The following is a 17,224-nucleotide window of genomic DNA, read 5'->3' as shown; positions in this document are numbered from 1 at the left end:
TTCCTTCCGAGGTAACCCATGACGAAACCTCTTCGGTCGCGTAATAAATAAATATCGATTCAAATATAAGAGGAATTCCTCCGGTTCCTTCCGAGGTAACCCATGATGAAACCTCTTCGGTCGCGTAATAAATAAATATTGATTCAAATATAAGAGGAATTCCTCCGGTTCCTTCCGAGGTAACCCATGACGAAACCTCTTCGGTCGCGTAATAAATATATATTGATTCAAATATAAGAGGAATTCCTCCGGTTCCTTTCGAGGTAACCCATGACGAAACCTCTTCGGTCGCGTAATAAATAAATATCGATTCAAATATAAGAGGAATTCCTCCGGTTCCTTTCGAGGTAACCCATGACGAAACCTCTTCGGTCGCGTAATAAATAAATATTGATTCAAATATAAGAGGAATTCCTCCGGTTCCTTCCGAGGTAACCCATGACGAAACCTCTTCGGTCGCGTAATAAATAAATATCGATTCAAATATAAAAGTAATTCCTCCGGTTCCTTCCGAGGTATCCCATGACGAAACCTCTTCGGTCGCGTAATAAATAAATATTGATTCAAATATAAGAGGAATTCCTCCGGTTCCTTCCGAGGTAACCCATGACGAAACCTCTTCGGTCGCGTAATAAATAAATATTGATTCAAATATAAGAGGAATTCCTCCGGTTCCTCTCGAGGTAACCCATGACGAAACCTCTTCGGTCGCGTAATAAATAAATATCGATTCAAATATAAGAGGAATTCCTCCGGTTCCTTCCGAGGTAACCCATGACGAAACCTCTTCGGTCGCGTAATAAATAAATATCGATTCAAATATAAGAGGAATTCCTCCGGTTCCTTTCGAGGTAACCCATGACGAAACCTCTTCGGTCGCGTAATAAATAAATATCGATTCAAATATAAGAGGAATTCCTCCGGTTCCTTTCGAGGCAACCCATGATGAAACCTCTTCGGTCGCGTTATAAATAGTTATCGTTTTAAATATAAGAGGAAGTCCTTCGGTTACTTCAAGACAACCTATAACGAAACCTCTTCAGTCGCGGTATGAAAAACTATCGAATAAAGTATCGATTCGAATTTGGAAATTTCAAAAACTAGTTCTATATCTCGCGGTCTATCAAAAATCATTTGGAAATAATTTTTTTATACGAGAATGCTTTCTAAAACGTTAATATTTAATGTTATGTTTTTGATAATATTGATTTATTATTTCATTAAATTTTTCTAATATTTCTTTTTTTCATGTACCGTTGTGGATCACCCCGAGGAAATGAACTGGATCACTGGATTATCAATTCAACGAATAAGCTTGTAAAATTATGTTTAATAAATATTACGAATCGTCTTTTTATTTCAAAGCTCTAATGTCCTTAAGTACCTAAGTTATTTTATTTGCAACAACAAATAGTCTTACAATACTAACAGAAATGTTACTTCAGAAATCCGATTTTCGTTCGAGTTGTTTTTGCGTTTCGTTCGATTTGCTTCTGTTCGAAAAGTAAGTTATAAATGGAGAATGTGTCATTTTCCTTGTTTTTGGCGAATAGAAACAATCAAAATGTTTTTAATTTTATTTGTCGAATAGGTCAGAATAAAAAACATGTTTTCGATTTTTTCCCTGATATTACACGAATAAATATGCAGATTGAATATAAGAACTGGACCATAACTCTTACGTTACTTTCATCCTTCAAAAATTTAGTGGATCAAATTCATGAGAAATCAGTTTTTCTCAGTATGATCAGTGAAGTCAGATAAGAAGACATGTTTTTGTTTTGAGAAAAACAACAAACAGTTTTAAAATTGATCAATCGATACTCTTTTCTCAGTGCCAAAATATTAAAAAAAAAACAACAAAAAGGAATAAGTTTCATATATCTTTTGGTTTCATTAATATTTTTCCTCGAGCATATGGTTGTGTGTTATCATCAGACGTTTTGTTATTATGGATTTATTGGGGGCAATGTTTGTTCACCTAATCAACGATTTATCAAGAAATGTTTTAAATCTATATATACGTATTTCCAATAAAGTAGTTGTTTTGAATTACTCATTTTCGTTCAATATGTGAAGACCCTTTTCGTGCCGTGTTCATATATGCAAAACAATCATCTAGCATCCCTGGATGAGTTCAATGTTTACATTTGGTTGTGTTGTTTGGGAGAGGTCCATTTGAAAATCTGTAAAATCTTGCAATTACTGAATTGAATTTGATGGTTGCAGTTGAAAACATACATTGCTTATGCAATACTAGTTTAGTCGTGAAACAATTTTTGAAGATAAAGGCGGAGCAGAAGAATACCGATGTTTTCAATCAACAAGGTGAACAAACACATCAAACAAACTAGACGATTCGACTGATTCATCGACGAGCGCGGCCAAACGGTCGTCGAGCCAGACGAGCTACTCGTCTGTTTTTAGTCGAGCTCGGATTCTGGAATATGAAAACAAACGAGACGAGCGCTCGTCTGCTCGTCTCGTTTTCTGGAATAGGGCCCTATGTTCCCGAATATAATTTTTTTTTGCGATGCGTGATCTACTCTATCATTCGAATCTAAGAATCGATTTCATGAAAAATCGAAAGAATGAATATTATATTTCCGAATTTTTTTCTGATATCACATGACATTCTTGTGTTTGATTATGCAGGTTTGTAGTGCTTGATCTGCTCTATTATAGGAATATAAGAACTGAACCATACCTCTTATGTAACTCTCATCCCCCGAAATTTGGTGGATCGATCTCATGAAAAGTCAAAAGAATGAAAAACATATTTTAGATTTTTTTCTGATATCACACGTAAATCTTGAGTTTGATGATGCAGGTTTGTAGTGCTTGATCTCCTCTATCATAAGAATATAAGAACTGAACCATACCTCTTACGTAACTCTCATCCCCCGAAATTTAGTGGATCGATCTCATGAAAAGTCAAAAGAATGTAAAACATATTTTAGATTTTTTTTCTGATGTTCCACGAAAATATTGAGTTTGATGATGCAGATTTGTAGTGCGTGATCTCCTCTATCATTTGAATCTGAGAACTGGACCATACCTTTTACGTAACTCTCATCCCCCGAAATTTGGTGGATCGATCTCATGAAAAGTCAAAAGAATGTAAAACATATTTTAGATTTTTTTTCTGATATCACACGTAAATCTTGAGTTTGATGATGCAGGTTTGTAGTGCTTGATCTCCTCTATCATAAGAATATAAGAACTGGACCATACCCCTTACGTAACTCTCATCCCACGTAATTTAGTGGATCGATTTCATGAAAAACCGAAAGAATGAAAAATATATTTTAGAATTTTTCTCTGATATCACACGAAAATCTTGAGTTTGATGATGTAGATTTGTAGTGCGTGATCTCCTCTATCATTTGAATCTGAGAACTGGACCATACCTCTTACGTAACTCTCATCCCCCGCAATTTGGTGGATCGATCTCATGATAAATCAAAAGAATGTAAAACATGTTTTTGAATTTTTTTCTGATATCACACGTAAATCTTGAGTTTGATGATGCAGGTTTGTAGTGCTTGATCTCCTCTATCATAAGAATATAAGAACTGAACCATACCTCTTACGTAACTCTCATCCCCCGAAATTTGGTGGATCGATCTCATGAAAAGTCAAAAGAATGAAAAACATATTTTAGATTTTTTTTCTGATATCACACGTAAATCTTGAGTTTGATGATGCAGGTTTGTAGTGCTTGATCTCCTCTATCATAGGAATATAAGAACTGGACCATACCCCTTAAGTAACTCTCATCCCACGTAATTTAGTGGATCAATTTTATGAAAAATCGAAAGAATGATAAATATATTTTCGATTTTTTTTTCTGATATCACACGTTTATCTTGAGTTTGATGATGCAGATTTGTAGTGCTTGATTTCCTCTATCATAAGAATATAAGAACTGGACCATACCCCTTACGTAACTCTCATCCCCCGAAATTTAGTGGGTGGATCGATTTCATGAAAAATCGAAAGAATGTAAAACATGTTTTTGAATTTTTTTCTGATATCACACGTAAATCTTGAGTTTGATGATGCAGGTTTGTAGTGCTTGATCTCCTCTATCATAAGAATATAAGAACTGAACCATACCTCTTACGTAACTCTCATCCCCCGAAATTTGGTGGATCGATCTCATGAAAAGTCAAAAGAATGAAAAACATATTTTAGATTTTTTTTCTGATATCACACGTAAATCTTGAGTTTGATGATGCAGGTTTGTAGTGCTTGATCTCCTCTATCATAAGAATATAAGAACTGAACCATATCTCTTACGTAACTCTCATCCCCCGAAATTTAGTGGGTGGATCGATTTCATGAAAAATCGAAAGAATGAAAAACATATTTTCGATTTTTTTTCTGATGTTCCACGAAAATATTGAGTTTGATGATGCAGATTTGTAGTGTGTGATCTCCTCTATCATTTGAATCTGAGAACTGGACCATACCTCTTACGTAACTCTCATCCCCCGAAATTTGGTGGATCGATCTCATGAAAAGTCAAAAGAATGAAAAACATATTTTAGATTTTTTTTCTGATATCACACGTAAATCTTGAGTTTGATGATGCAGGTTTGTAGTGCTTGATCTCCTTTATCATAGGAATATAAGAACTGGACCATACCCCTTACGTAACTCTCATCCCACGTAATTTAGTGGATCAATTTTATGAAAAATCGAAAGAATGATAAATATATTTTCGATTTTTTTTTCTGATATCACACGTTTATCTTGAGTTTGATGATGCAGGTTTGTAGTGCTTGATCTCCTCTATCATAAGAATATAAGAACTGGACCATACCCCTTACGTAACTCTCATCCCCCGAAATTTAGTGGGTGGATCGATTTCATGAAAAATCGAAAGAATGTAAAACATGTTTTTGAATTTTTTTCTGATATCACACGTAAATCTTGAGTTTGATGATGCAGGTTTGTAGTGCGTGATCTCCTCTATCATAAGAATATAAGAACTGAACCATACCTCTTACGTAACTCTCATCCCCCGAAATTTGGTGGATCGATCTCATGAAAAGTCAAAAGAATGAAAAACATATTTTAGATTTTTTTTCTGATATCACACGTAAATCTTGAGTTTGATGATGCAGGTTTGTAGTGCTTGATCTCCTCTATCATAAGAATATAAGCACTGAACCATATCTCTTACGTAACTCTCATCCCCCGAAATTTAGTGGGTGGATCGATTTCATGAAAAATCGAAAGAATGAAAAACATATTTTCGATTTTTTTTCTGATGTTCCACGAAAATATTGAGTTTGATGATGCAGATTTGTAGTGCTTGATCTCCTCTATTATTTGAATCTGAGAACTGGACCATACCTCTAACGTAACTCTCATCCTCCGAAATTTAGTGGATCGATTTCTTGAAAAACCGAAAGAATGAAAAATATATTTTAGAATTTTTCTCTGATATCACACGAAAATCTTGAGTTTGATGATGTAGATTTGTAGTGCGTGATCTCCTCTATCATTTGAATCTGAGAACTGGACCATACCTCTTACGTAACTCTCATCCCCCGAAATTTGGTGGATCGATCTCATGAAAAGTCAAAAGAATGAAAAACATATTTTAGATTTTTTTTCTGATATCACACGTAAATCTTGAGTTTGATGATGCAGGTTTGTAGTGCTTGATCTCCTCTATCATAAGAATATAAGAACTGAACCATACCTCTTACGTAACTCTCATCCCCCGAAATTTGGTGGATCGATCTCATGAAAAGTCAAAAGAATGAAAAACATATTTTAGATTTTTTTTCTGATATCACACGTAAATCTTGACTTTGATGATGCAGGATTGTAGTGCTTGATCTCCTCTATCATAAGAATATAAGAAATGAACCATACCTCTTACGTAACTCTCATCCTTCAAATTTTAGTGGATCGATTTCATGAAAAATCGAAAGAATGAAAAACATATTTGCGAATTTTTTTCTAATGTTCCACGAAAATATTGAGTTTGATGATGCAGATTTGTAGTGTTTGATCTCCTCTATCATTTGAATCTAAGGATTGGACCATACCTCTTACGTAACTCTCATCCCCCGTAATTTGGTGGATCGATCTCATGAAAAATCGAAAGAATGGAAAACATATTTTCGATTTTTTTCTAATGTTCCACGAAAATATTGAGTTTGATGATGCAGATTTGTAGTGCTTGATCTCCTCTATCATTTGAATCTAAGGACTGGACCATACCTTTTACGTAACTCTCATCCCCCGTAATTTGGTGGATCGATCTCATGAAAAATCGAAAGAATGAAAAACATATTTTTGAATTTTTTTCTGATATCACACGAAAATCTCTAGTTTGATGATGCAGATTTGTAGTGCGTGATCTCCTATATCATTTGAATCTAAGAACTGGACCATTCCTCTTACGTAACTCCCCTCCCCAAAATTTTAGTAGATCGAATTCATGAAAATCGAAAGAATGAAAAACATATATTCGATTTTTTTTTATTTCAAACGTAAATCCTGAGTTTGATGATGCATATTTGTAGTGTATAATCTCCTCTATTATTTGAATCTAAGAACTGGACCATACCTCTTACGTAACTCTCATCCCCCGAAATTTAGTGGATCGATTTCTTGAAAAACCGAAAGAATGAAAAATATATTTTAGAATTTTTCTCTGATATCACACGAAAATCTTGAGTTTGATGATGTAGATTTGTAGTGCGTGATCTCCTCTATCATTTGAATCTGAGAACTGGACCATACCTCTTACGTAACTCTCATCCCCCGAAATTTGGTGGATCGATCTCATGAAAAGTCAAAAGAATGAAAAACATATTTTAGATTTTTTTTCTGATATAACACGTAAATCTTGAGTTTGATGATGCAGGTTTGTAGTGCTTGATCTCCTCTATCATAAGAATATAAGAACTGAACCATACCTCTTACGTAACTCTCATCCCCCGAAATTTAGTGGGTGGATCGATTTCATGAAAAATCGAAAGAATGAAAAACATATTTTCGATTTTTTTTCTGATGTTCCACGAAAATATTGAGTTTGATGATGCAGATTTGTAGTGCTTGATCTCCTCTATTATTTGAATCTGAGAACTGGACCATACCTCTAACGTAACTCTCATCCTCCGAAATTTAGTGGATCGATTTCTTGAAAAACCGAAAGAATGAAAAATATATTTTAGAATTTTTCTCTGATATCACACGAAAATCTTGAGTTTGATGATGCAGGTTTGTAGTGCTTGAACTCCTCTATCATAAGAATATAAGCACTGAACCATATCTCTTACGTAACTCTCATCCCCCGAAATTTAGTGGGTGGTTCGATTTCATGAAAAATCGAAAGAATGAAAAACATATTTTCGATTTTTTTCTGATGTTCCACGAAAATATTGAGTTTGATGATGCAGATTTGTAGTGCTTGATCTCCTCTATTATTTGAATCTGAGAACTGGACCATACCTCTAACGTAACTCTCATCCTCCGAAATTTAGTGGATCGATTTCTTGAAAAACCGAAAGAATGAAAAATATATTTTAGAATTTTTCTCTGATATCACACGAAAATCTTGAGTTTGATGATGTAGATTTGTAGTGCGTGATCTCCTCTATCATTTGAATCTGAGAACTGGACCATACCTCTTACGTAACTCTCATCCCCCGAAATTTGGTGGATCGATCTCATGAAAAGTCAAAAGAATGAAAAACATATTTTAGATTTTTTTTCTGATATCACACGTAAATCTTGAGTTTGATGATGCAGGTTTGTAGTGCTTGATCTCCTCTATCATAAGAATATAAGAACTGAACCATACCTCTTACGTAACTCTCATCCCCCGAAATTTAGTGGGTGGATCGATTTCATGAAAAATCGAAAGAATGAAAAACATATTTTCGATTTTTTTTCTAATGTTCCACGAAAATATTGAGTTTGATGATGCAGATTTGTAGTGCTTGATCTCCTCTATTATTTGAATCTGAGAAATGGACCATACCTCTAACGTAACTCTCATCCTCCGAAATTTAGTGGATCGATTTCTTGAAAAACCGAAAGAATGAAAAATATATTTTAGAATTTTTCTCTGATATCACACGAAAATCTTGAGTTTGATGATGTAGATTTGTAGTGCGTGATCTCCTCTATCATTTGAATCTGAGAACTGGACCATACCTCTTACGTAACTCTCATCCCCCGAAATTTGGTGGATCGATCTCATGAAAAGTCAAAAGAATGAAAAACATATTTTAGATTTTTTTTTCTGATATCACACGTAAATCTTGAGTTTGATGATGCAGATTTGTAGTGCTTGATCTCCTCTATTATTTGAATCTGAGAACTGGACCATACCTCTAACGTAACTCTCATCCCCCGAAATTTAGTGGATCGATTTCTTGAAAAATCGAAAGAATGAAAAACATATTTCCGAATTTTTTTCTGATGTTCCACGAAAATATTGAGTTTGATGATGCAGATTTGTAGTGCGTGATCTCCTCTATCATTTGAATCTGAGAACTGGACCATACCTCTTACGTAACTCTCTTCCTCTAAAATTTTGTGTAACTTCTTCATACAAATCATATTTCCCCTATTTCTATGTATTACATAGTTTTATATTTCTGTTTAGTAGTCTGAATTTACATGAAATTTGGCTTTGACTCGTATGCAGCGAATATTGGTTCATGTTTTTCCATAAAATGATTCTACTTTTACTTTTCCCCTTAGTGCGGCCCTGCTTCTGATTTACTAGAGTATGAACACATTTTGTAAACTTTTATCACAATGCTTAGTAATTTGCTTGACAATATATATATATTTGGAACCCTTGTGACTAAATCTATCGATTGATGTCCATTTTATAAAAATGCGATGAGCTAAACTCTTGTTTTTGATAAATCTGTAGTTATCCTCCGTTTGCCCGATGCGTTTTCGTAATTTTTCCGGGAAAGTATAGAAAAATACGGTACGTTATATACATTGTTGGAAAGAGGAGCAAAAAACCTATAATTTGACATGCCAAACACTTATCTAGGACTTACAAAACTCTCATCCTTCATGAATCTGTAGTTATCCTCCGTTTGCCCGATGCGTTTTTGTAATTTTTCCGGGAAAGTATGGAAAAATACGATACTTTCTATACATTGTTGGAAAGAGGAGCAAAAAATCTATAATTTGAGATGCCAAACACTCATCTACGACATACAAAACTCTCATCCTTCATGAATCTGTAGTTATCCTCCGTTTGCCCGATGCGTTTTTGTAATTTTTCCGGGAAAGTATGGAAAAATACGATACTTTCTATACATTGTTGGAAAGAGGAGTAAAAAATCTACAATTTGACATGCCAAACACTTATCTAGGACATACAAAACTCTCATCCTTCATGAATCTGTAGTTATACTCCGTTTGCCCGATGCGTTTTTGTAATTTTTCCGGGAAAGTTTGGAAAAATACGATACTTTCTATACATTGTTGGAAAGAGGAGCAAAAAATCTATAATTTGAGATGCCAAACACTCATCTACGACATACAAAACTCTCATCCTTCATGAATCTGTAGTTATCCTCCGTTTGCCCGATGCGTTTTTGTAATTTTTCCGGGAAAGTATGGAAAAATACGATACTTTCTATACATTGTTGGAAAGAGGAGTAAAAATCTACAATTTGACATGCCAAACACTTATCTAGGACATACAAAACTCTCATCCTTCATGAATCTGTAGTTATCCTCCGTTTGCCCGATGCGTTTTTGTAATTTTTCCGGGAAAGTATGGAAAAATACGATACTTTCTATACATTGTTGGAAAGAGGAGCAAAAAATCTATAATTTGAGATGCCAAACACTCATCTACGACATACAAAACTCTCATCCTTCATGAATCTGTAGTTATCCTCCGTTTGCCCGATGCGTTTTTGTAATTTTTCCGGGAAAGTATGGAAAAATACGAATCTTTCTATACATTGTTGGAAAGAGGAGTAAAAAATCTACAATTTGACATGCCAAACACTTATCTAGGACATACAAAACTCTCATCCTTCATGAATCTGTAGTTATCCTCCGTTTGCCCGATGCGTTTTTGTAATTTTTCCGGGAAAGTATGGAAAAATACAATACTTTCTATACATTGTTGGAAAGAGGAGTAAAAAATCTACAATTTGACATGCCAAACACTTATTTAGGACATACAAAACTCTCATCCTTCATGAATCTGTAGTTATCCTCCGTTTGCCCGATGCGTTTTTGTAATTTTTCCGGGAAAGTATGGAAAAATACGATACTTTCTATACATTGTTGGAAAGAGGAGCAAAAAATCTATAATTTGAGATGCCAAACACTCATCTACGACATACAAAACTCTCATCCTTCATGAATCTGTAGTTATCCTCCGTTTGCCCGATGCGTTTTTGTAATTTTTCCGGGAAGGTATGGAAAAATACGAATCTTTCTATACATTGTTGGAAAGAGGAGCAAAAAATCTATAATTTGAGATGCCAAACACTCATCTACGACATACCAAACTCTCATCCTTCATGAATCTGTAGTTATCCTCCGTTTTCCCGATGCGTTTTTGTAATTTTTCCGGGAAAGTATGGAAAAATACGATACTTTCTATACATTGTTGGAAAGAGGAGTAAAAAATCTACAATTTGACATGCCAAACACTTATCTAGGACATACAAAACTCTCATCCTTCATGAATCTGTAGTTATCCTCCGTTTGCCCGATGCGTTTTTGTAATTTTTCCGGGAAAGTATGGAAAAATACGATACTTTCTATACATTGTTGGAAAGAGGAGCAAAAAATCTATAATTTGAGATGCCAAACACTCATCTACGACATACCAAACTCTCATCCTTCATGAATCTGTAGTTATCCTCCGTTTGCCCGATGCGTTTTTGTAATTTTTCCGGGAAAGTATGGAAAAATACGATACTTTCTATACATTGTTGGAAAGAGGAGTAAAAAATCTACAATTTGACATGCCAAACAATTATCTAGGACATACAAAACTCTCATCCTTCATGAATCTGTAGTTATCCTCCGTTTGCCCGATGCGTTTTTGTAATTTTTCCGGGAAAGTATGGAAAAATACGATACTTTCTATACATTGTTGGAAAGAGGAGCAAAAAATCTATAATTTGAGATGCCAAACACTCATCTACGACATACCAAACTCTCATCCTTCATGAATCTGTAGTTATCCTCCGTTTGCCCGATGCGTTTTTGTAATTTTTCCGGGAAAGTATGTAAAAATACGATACTTTCTATACATTGTTGGAAAGAGGAGCAAAAAATCTATAATTTGAGATGCCAAACACTCATCTACGACATACCAAACTCTCATCCTTCATGAATCTGTAGTTATCCTCCGTTTGCCCAATGCGTTTTTGAAATTTTTCTGGGAAAGTATGGAAAAATACGATACTTTCTATACATTGTTGGAAAGAGGAGCAAAAAACCTACAATTTGACATGCCAAACACTCATCTACGACATATGAAACTCTCATCCTTCATGAATCTGTAGTTATCCTCCGTTTGCCCAATGCGTTTTTGTAATTTTTCCGGGAAAGTATGGAAAAATACGATACTTTCTATACATTGTTGGAAAGAGGAGCAAAAAATCTATAATTTGAGATGCCAAACACTCATCTAAGACATACCAAACTCTCATCCTCCATGAATCTGTAGTTATCCTCCAAAACCTTACAACAGCACGGAGGATAAATGGAGGATAACTACAAACCGCTTCTTTTATTTATTTTCAATGCCTTCGATTATGATTCAAATTTTACACTGAATATTACATGAAATATTAGCGAAAATTCATGTTGGAAACATCTTACAATATGCTTAATTCCACTAGACACACCAAATGTGGCACAGTTTGACAGATATTACTAAATAAAAAAGATAAATTGGAGACATTAAGTAGCGTAACATGCGTTCTTGCGGGAGAGCTAAGCGGTCTCTAATGTGTGTTCGTTCCGTCGGTGGATTTGAATTTCACAGTGAAGAGCTCAACGGTTTCAGACGGGTGACAGTCCCAAGTCGTACGGTGTCGTAAATTTATTGAGCCATCACGGAAAGATGAAAAATGTTCAGATCTCATTATATGTTTTTGAGGCTCGTGAAATAGAGTAAAATATTATGATGATTTATTGGAAACGATTAACTCTGGTGCACGGTGTCATTAAGATGTGGCATCGACTGGGGGGTGCGGAGGGGGGGGCCGCCTCCGGGTACACGATTTTAGGGGTGCAGAATAAGTCGAATTTGTATGAATACACTGAATAAATATGAAAATTTTGTTTCCGGCGTGGGGCGAGGGGGTGCAAATCAACTCTTCCGCCCCGGGTGCGAAAGCTTCACTCGACGTCACTGGTGACCACATAGTAATATTTCCGAGCGAAATTCTTCATTTCTTATCTTATCTATTCTAACATTCAAGTATATTTGAATGTAAGCTGGATTTATGAGACTAGGTAAAAATTTCCGTGTTTGAAGACTACACAAACTTTCGTTAATATTCAATGAATAACAAATGATAAAAAAAATCGGTTTATTCACTCGGAGTGACTGTATGTACATTTTTCATTTTTTTTTTATTATTTCGCAAAATAAACTTTTAGTAAATATTTTTAGTATCGAATGTAATACAACATGTATACCAAGTGTTGTAGTACGCTTGCTAAGCGAATGATGATGTTTGTGATTATTCGCAATATTTGCGAAAACTTCACAAACCAATTCGCGTAATGTGAATTTACAGATATTTGTTGGTGATTGGCATTGTAATCAAGGATGGATCAAACATGATTCAATTCAATATAAATTATGCACTAAAAATATCGTGATCCGTTACAAATAGCGACTAACGATGAATACTCTCCCTTTCTAACAAAATGTCATCGGAAGGCGGCGGAAGGTATTGTTGTGGCAGGATACAATGATCCGATTTCCGATGAGGCAAAATATTTATTTTGATTATTTTTAAAATCCTATGTGAAAAGCAAACGTGATAATTTTAAATTTGTTTTCTTTCATTTTATTACACTAACATTTAGTGTTTTCCATCTTAGCGCTGTATCTTTAGACCAACAGCAGTAAGACTATCATCAGCTATCCAGTTAATCGCTTTCGAAATGAGTTGAATTATTATACAGAGCATACGTGATGACTTTGTCGAATCGCAATATCTTAAAATCTAAACGTGGTATACTGCTTGAAGCACTTCATATTTTTCGGAGAAATAGGATGAATTTAACTTTTCAACATACAATTATCTATAGACGCTTTTTCTTTAACTCTCTGTAGGATTATTTTAAAATGTTTGAAACTATCTGCAATAGATAAACAAACCAACACAACATTGATCACCATCGGGATAAAGTCATTTCAGGTACACCAGGGTAAATTGAAACGATTTTTTCGAAGTTTAACTTGAAAGTTATTTTAAAATATCACTAAATCGCTAAATTGAGATATGTTTGCAACATACACAAGGTATGAAGGATGACTTTTGACAAGAAATAGGAATTCACACTGAATGTTTCGAAAAATATCAATTTTTAAAATGTTTAGCTTCCATATGCATTGCTTTAACTTGTCCCGTAGAGCGGGATAAGTTGAAACGCGGAACTATCATGAATGTAATGTGTGGTTTCACTTCTCGAACTATCTACAAATGATTTTTTTTACCCTCCAATCACCCCCATCTCGAAGATACTCTCATTTGAGGATCCTAGAGTTGGGCTCCAGTTATTTAAAAAAAAGGACACAAACAAACATTTAGAAACGTGGTGAGTGGACAAAAACATAAAGAACAAAAATGTATGGACCCCAGTGAAAAATAACATTTTTTTAATGGATTCATGAAATAGGAGGACAAAACATATAATAGAAAAAAAAAACAAATAAACATGGAACTTTAAGTTCACAAAATAGGGTACTGGCAAGCATACAACGATACATGGTTGAACGATCTATATTACGAAAACATTGGTCATTGATTTGGGATATTGTTTTAATTTCTTTTTAAATTTATTAATTGAATTGAAGGAATTACATATAAACAATTGGAAAAATTGTTTTGGTACACGTGAGAGGTGGGGGAGTAATCTGATACACGCAAAATGGAAACTAGTACCAGGAATTAATATACGAAACAATAACATTAAGAATACTACTTTAGACATTTTCATGTCAGAGTGGAGCTTCTCAAAACGGTCACTAATATTCAAATATTACGTAACACACTCACAAAAGGAGGATGGGATGCCATGTGGAAACATGTTTAGAAATAAATCCAAATAAGTCTAATTTTTTTTTGCAAATGACCATTTGTTACATGTTTTGTAGGGAAGAGGGAACCTAAAATAGTAAACAAATTGCGTTACGTAATATTTGAACGACCCCTAGATGCAAAATTAACAAATTTGACTTGTCTCACGTCTACGTATTCATATGTTTGAAGTTTCTTCGTACGATATTTCAAAAAATCAGTGTTGAGTCAGCGCGCAAAAATGATTGTTTTGATTTCACGGAACGAGGAAAATTAATGCATTAAGGAATTCCAATATTCTGGTAATGGCTGTCATAAGGTGGGTTGAAAGATAATGTTTACTTTATATATTTTTATCACGTCAATCCATCATTCCTAGTAAAAGTTGTGGTTTCCGTTTTAACTTTCACCGTACTTCAACTTGTCCCGGTGTACCTTATATAGATGAGAGCGCACGGCACCGAAGATTAATAACAGCTATTCATAAGCAAACTGAGAAGGCAACCAGGACAATATATGTTGAATAAAACGGGCTGAGGATATATTTTTAACCACGTCACGAATTCTAAAATATTCTACATATTATATTTTTATATTTCAGATTTTGTATTTTTGGTTTCTACATTTTTGTATTTTGGTTATAGATTTTAGGATCTAGGATTTTTGGATTTATAACAATATAACGAACGACTTACGGCTTGTGAAAAATAAACGATGTGCGAAATACATTTATTTGGATTTAACATTTTTAGATTTTTGGATACATAGATTTTAATTTATGTATTTTAGATGTTTATTAACTTGCGAAAAATCATTAATGATTTACAATATGTCAGTTGCACGTTGAATTTCACGTTTTAGATTTTGAATTCCTGTAATTAAGATTCCATTTTTTGAACTTTAGATTTTCGTATATTAGATTCTAAAATTTTAGATACAATAGAACCCCGACTATCCGCGGAACAGTCGGGCAAGCTCACCGCGGATCACGAAAATCGCCGATAACACAATAAATGAATAAAAATGAGGTACAAACACAAAAAGATATTTCAGCATGAAAACTATGTTTTATCAATACATGAATCATTAAACTACCCATCTATAACTTCGTGTACACCAGTTGTCAAAAAATGTAAAAGTCATGACCAAAACAAAAGAACGAAAACCTACTACTCATTGACAAATTTAGAGAAGGTTCATAGAATTAACAGTTCGGCTGAAAATTTCATAAGGTTGACGTCTAGATGGCACCTCTTGCAAAAATTTACATGACTATCAAAAAGCACCATTTTACGCCATGGATACGTGTCAAAATATGACAGCAATCGGCCGATAGATTTGTGGGTTACAGCATTGAGAGTGAAGCAACTTTTGTTATTGTGAAAAACATGGGAAAATAACAAATCAGCTTCCGCATCCACCGTATCTGGCCCCAGCGACTATTTTATGTTCGCAGACCTGAAGAGAATGCTCGCTGGCAAGAAATTTAAGACCAATGATGAAGTGATTACCGAAACTGAGGCCTATTTTGGAAAAACCGAAAGAGTACTATGAAAGTGGTATCGAAAAGTTGCAAGATCGCTATAATCGCTGTATCGCCCTCGAAGGCAATTATGTTGAATAATAAAATTGAATTTTGCAAAAAAAATTGTTTTACTGTGTTACCATACAAATTTTTCAGCCGAACTGTTACTGTGGGACTCGCTTTCGCAGATGTACTGCACCGCGGATCATCTCGCTCGTGGATAATCGGAGTTCTACTGTATCTGCATTAGAGATTTATTGGATTTTATTGAATATCATATTCATGGCTTTCAGATTGGTTTTAGATTTCTGATAGGTGTTATAATTCCCAGCTCATCTGCTTAGTGTTCACATTGTACACCGCACTGAAGCTGGTGCTCAAGATTTTTTTTTCTTGAGTTTTAGATACCTCATTTTAGATTGCTGGATCTCAAATTCTTGACTCTACAGCTTCAAAGATATTTTTTTAGATTTATTTTAGTTTTTTGGATTTCGAACTTTTAATTTTTGGTTGAAGTATTTTCGAATTTTGGATTTTGGGTTTTCAATAAAATTTTCAATTTCCAGATTTTTAATTTCTGGATTTAATTTTTCTGGATTCTAAAATCTCGGTTTTTGTTTTTTTAACTTTTAGTATTTAGATAATTATTTTCTAGAAATTGGATTAGACTTTACTGGATTTTTTATTTTAAGATTCCAGATTTTAGATTTTTGGATTTCTAGTTTCCGATTTAAACTTTTTATTTTTGGTGTAAAAATTTTTGGATTTTGGATTTTCGAGTTTTATAGTTTTTGATTTTAGATATTTTAGTTGTTGGATTTTCAAATTCTATTTTAAGATATTTGGATCACTAAATTTTTAAACCTGAAAATCTTTGGATTTAAAATTTTAGAACATCTGTGTTTTAAAGTTTTTCTATTGGGTTTTAAACTTTAGTGACTCACATTTTTTGATTTTAGCATCTTAGATTTCTAACTCAAGGATTCTAGCTTGGATTTTCGTATTTAATTTTTCGATTTGTGTTTTGAAGGTTTTTGCATTTTAAGTTAGATTTTAGAACGTCAGATTTTCAGAATTCACCAAAAATGTTTCTCTGTGACTTCATTCTCTACGATTTAACCGTAATACGGCTACGAAGAACATGTTGGTTGCGTCGAATTTCACACAAAATAAAGACAACATACCCGCAATCTTTCAGAAGGTAATAGACGATCAAATTTGATGAAAAGTCCTTCTATGCGTATGATTGAATCTCAATTGAACTTTCTTGTGTTTTTTGGGCTCTGCAAGCCTTAAGCGGCCCATAAACGTTCAATATTATTGATAAATAATATTGAATATTTTGGTTTGTGCAAGATAATTGTTCGTCTAGGGGCTTCAATATTGCTCCTAGACGATCAAC

The 17,224-nt window shown here is 34.1% G+C and overlaps 1 protein-coding gene across 2 annotated transcripts in view; it reads left to right on the top strand.

Annotated features, from left to right (window-relative positions):
- LOC129774608 (T-box transcription factor TBX1) overlaps nucleotides 1-17,224 on the top strand; it is a 100,050-nt gene that overhangs the window by 66,115 nt on the left and 16,711 nt on the right. The window lies entirely within an intron of this gene.

The sequence above is a fragment of the Toxorhynchites rutilus genome, chromosome 3, assembly GCF_029784135.1.
Source record: "Toxorhynchites rutilus septentrionalis strain SRP chromosome 3, ASM2978413v1, whole genome shotgun sequence".
NCBI classification, from domain to species: Eukaryota; Metazoa; Arthropoda; class Insecta; order Diptera; family Culicidae; genus Toxorhynchites; species Toxorhynchites rutilus.
This window is presented reverse-complemented; position numbering and strand designations above follow the sequence as displayed.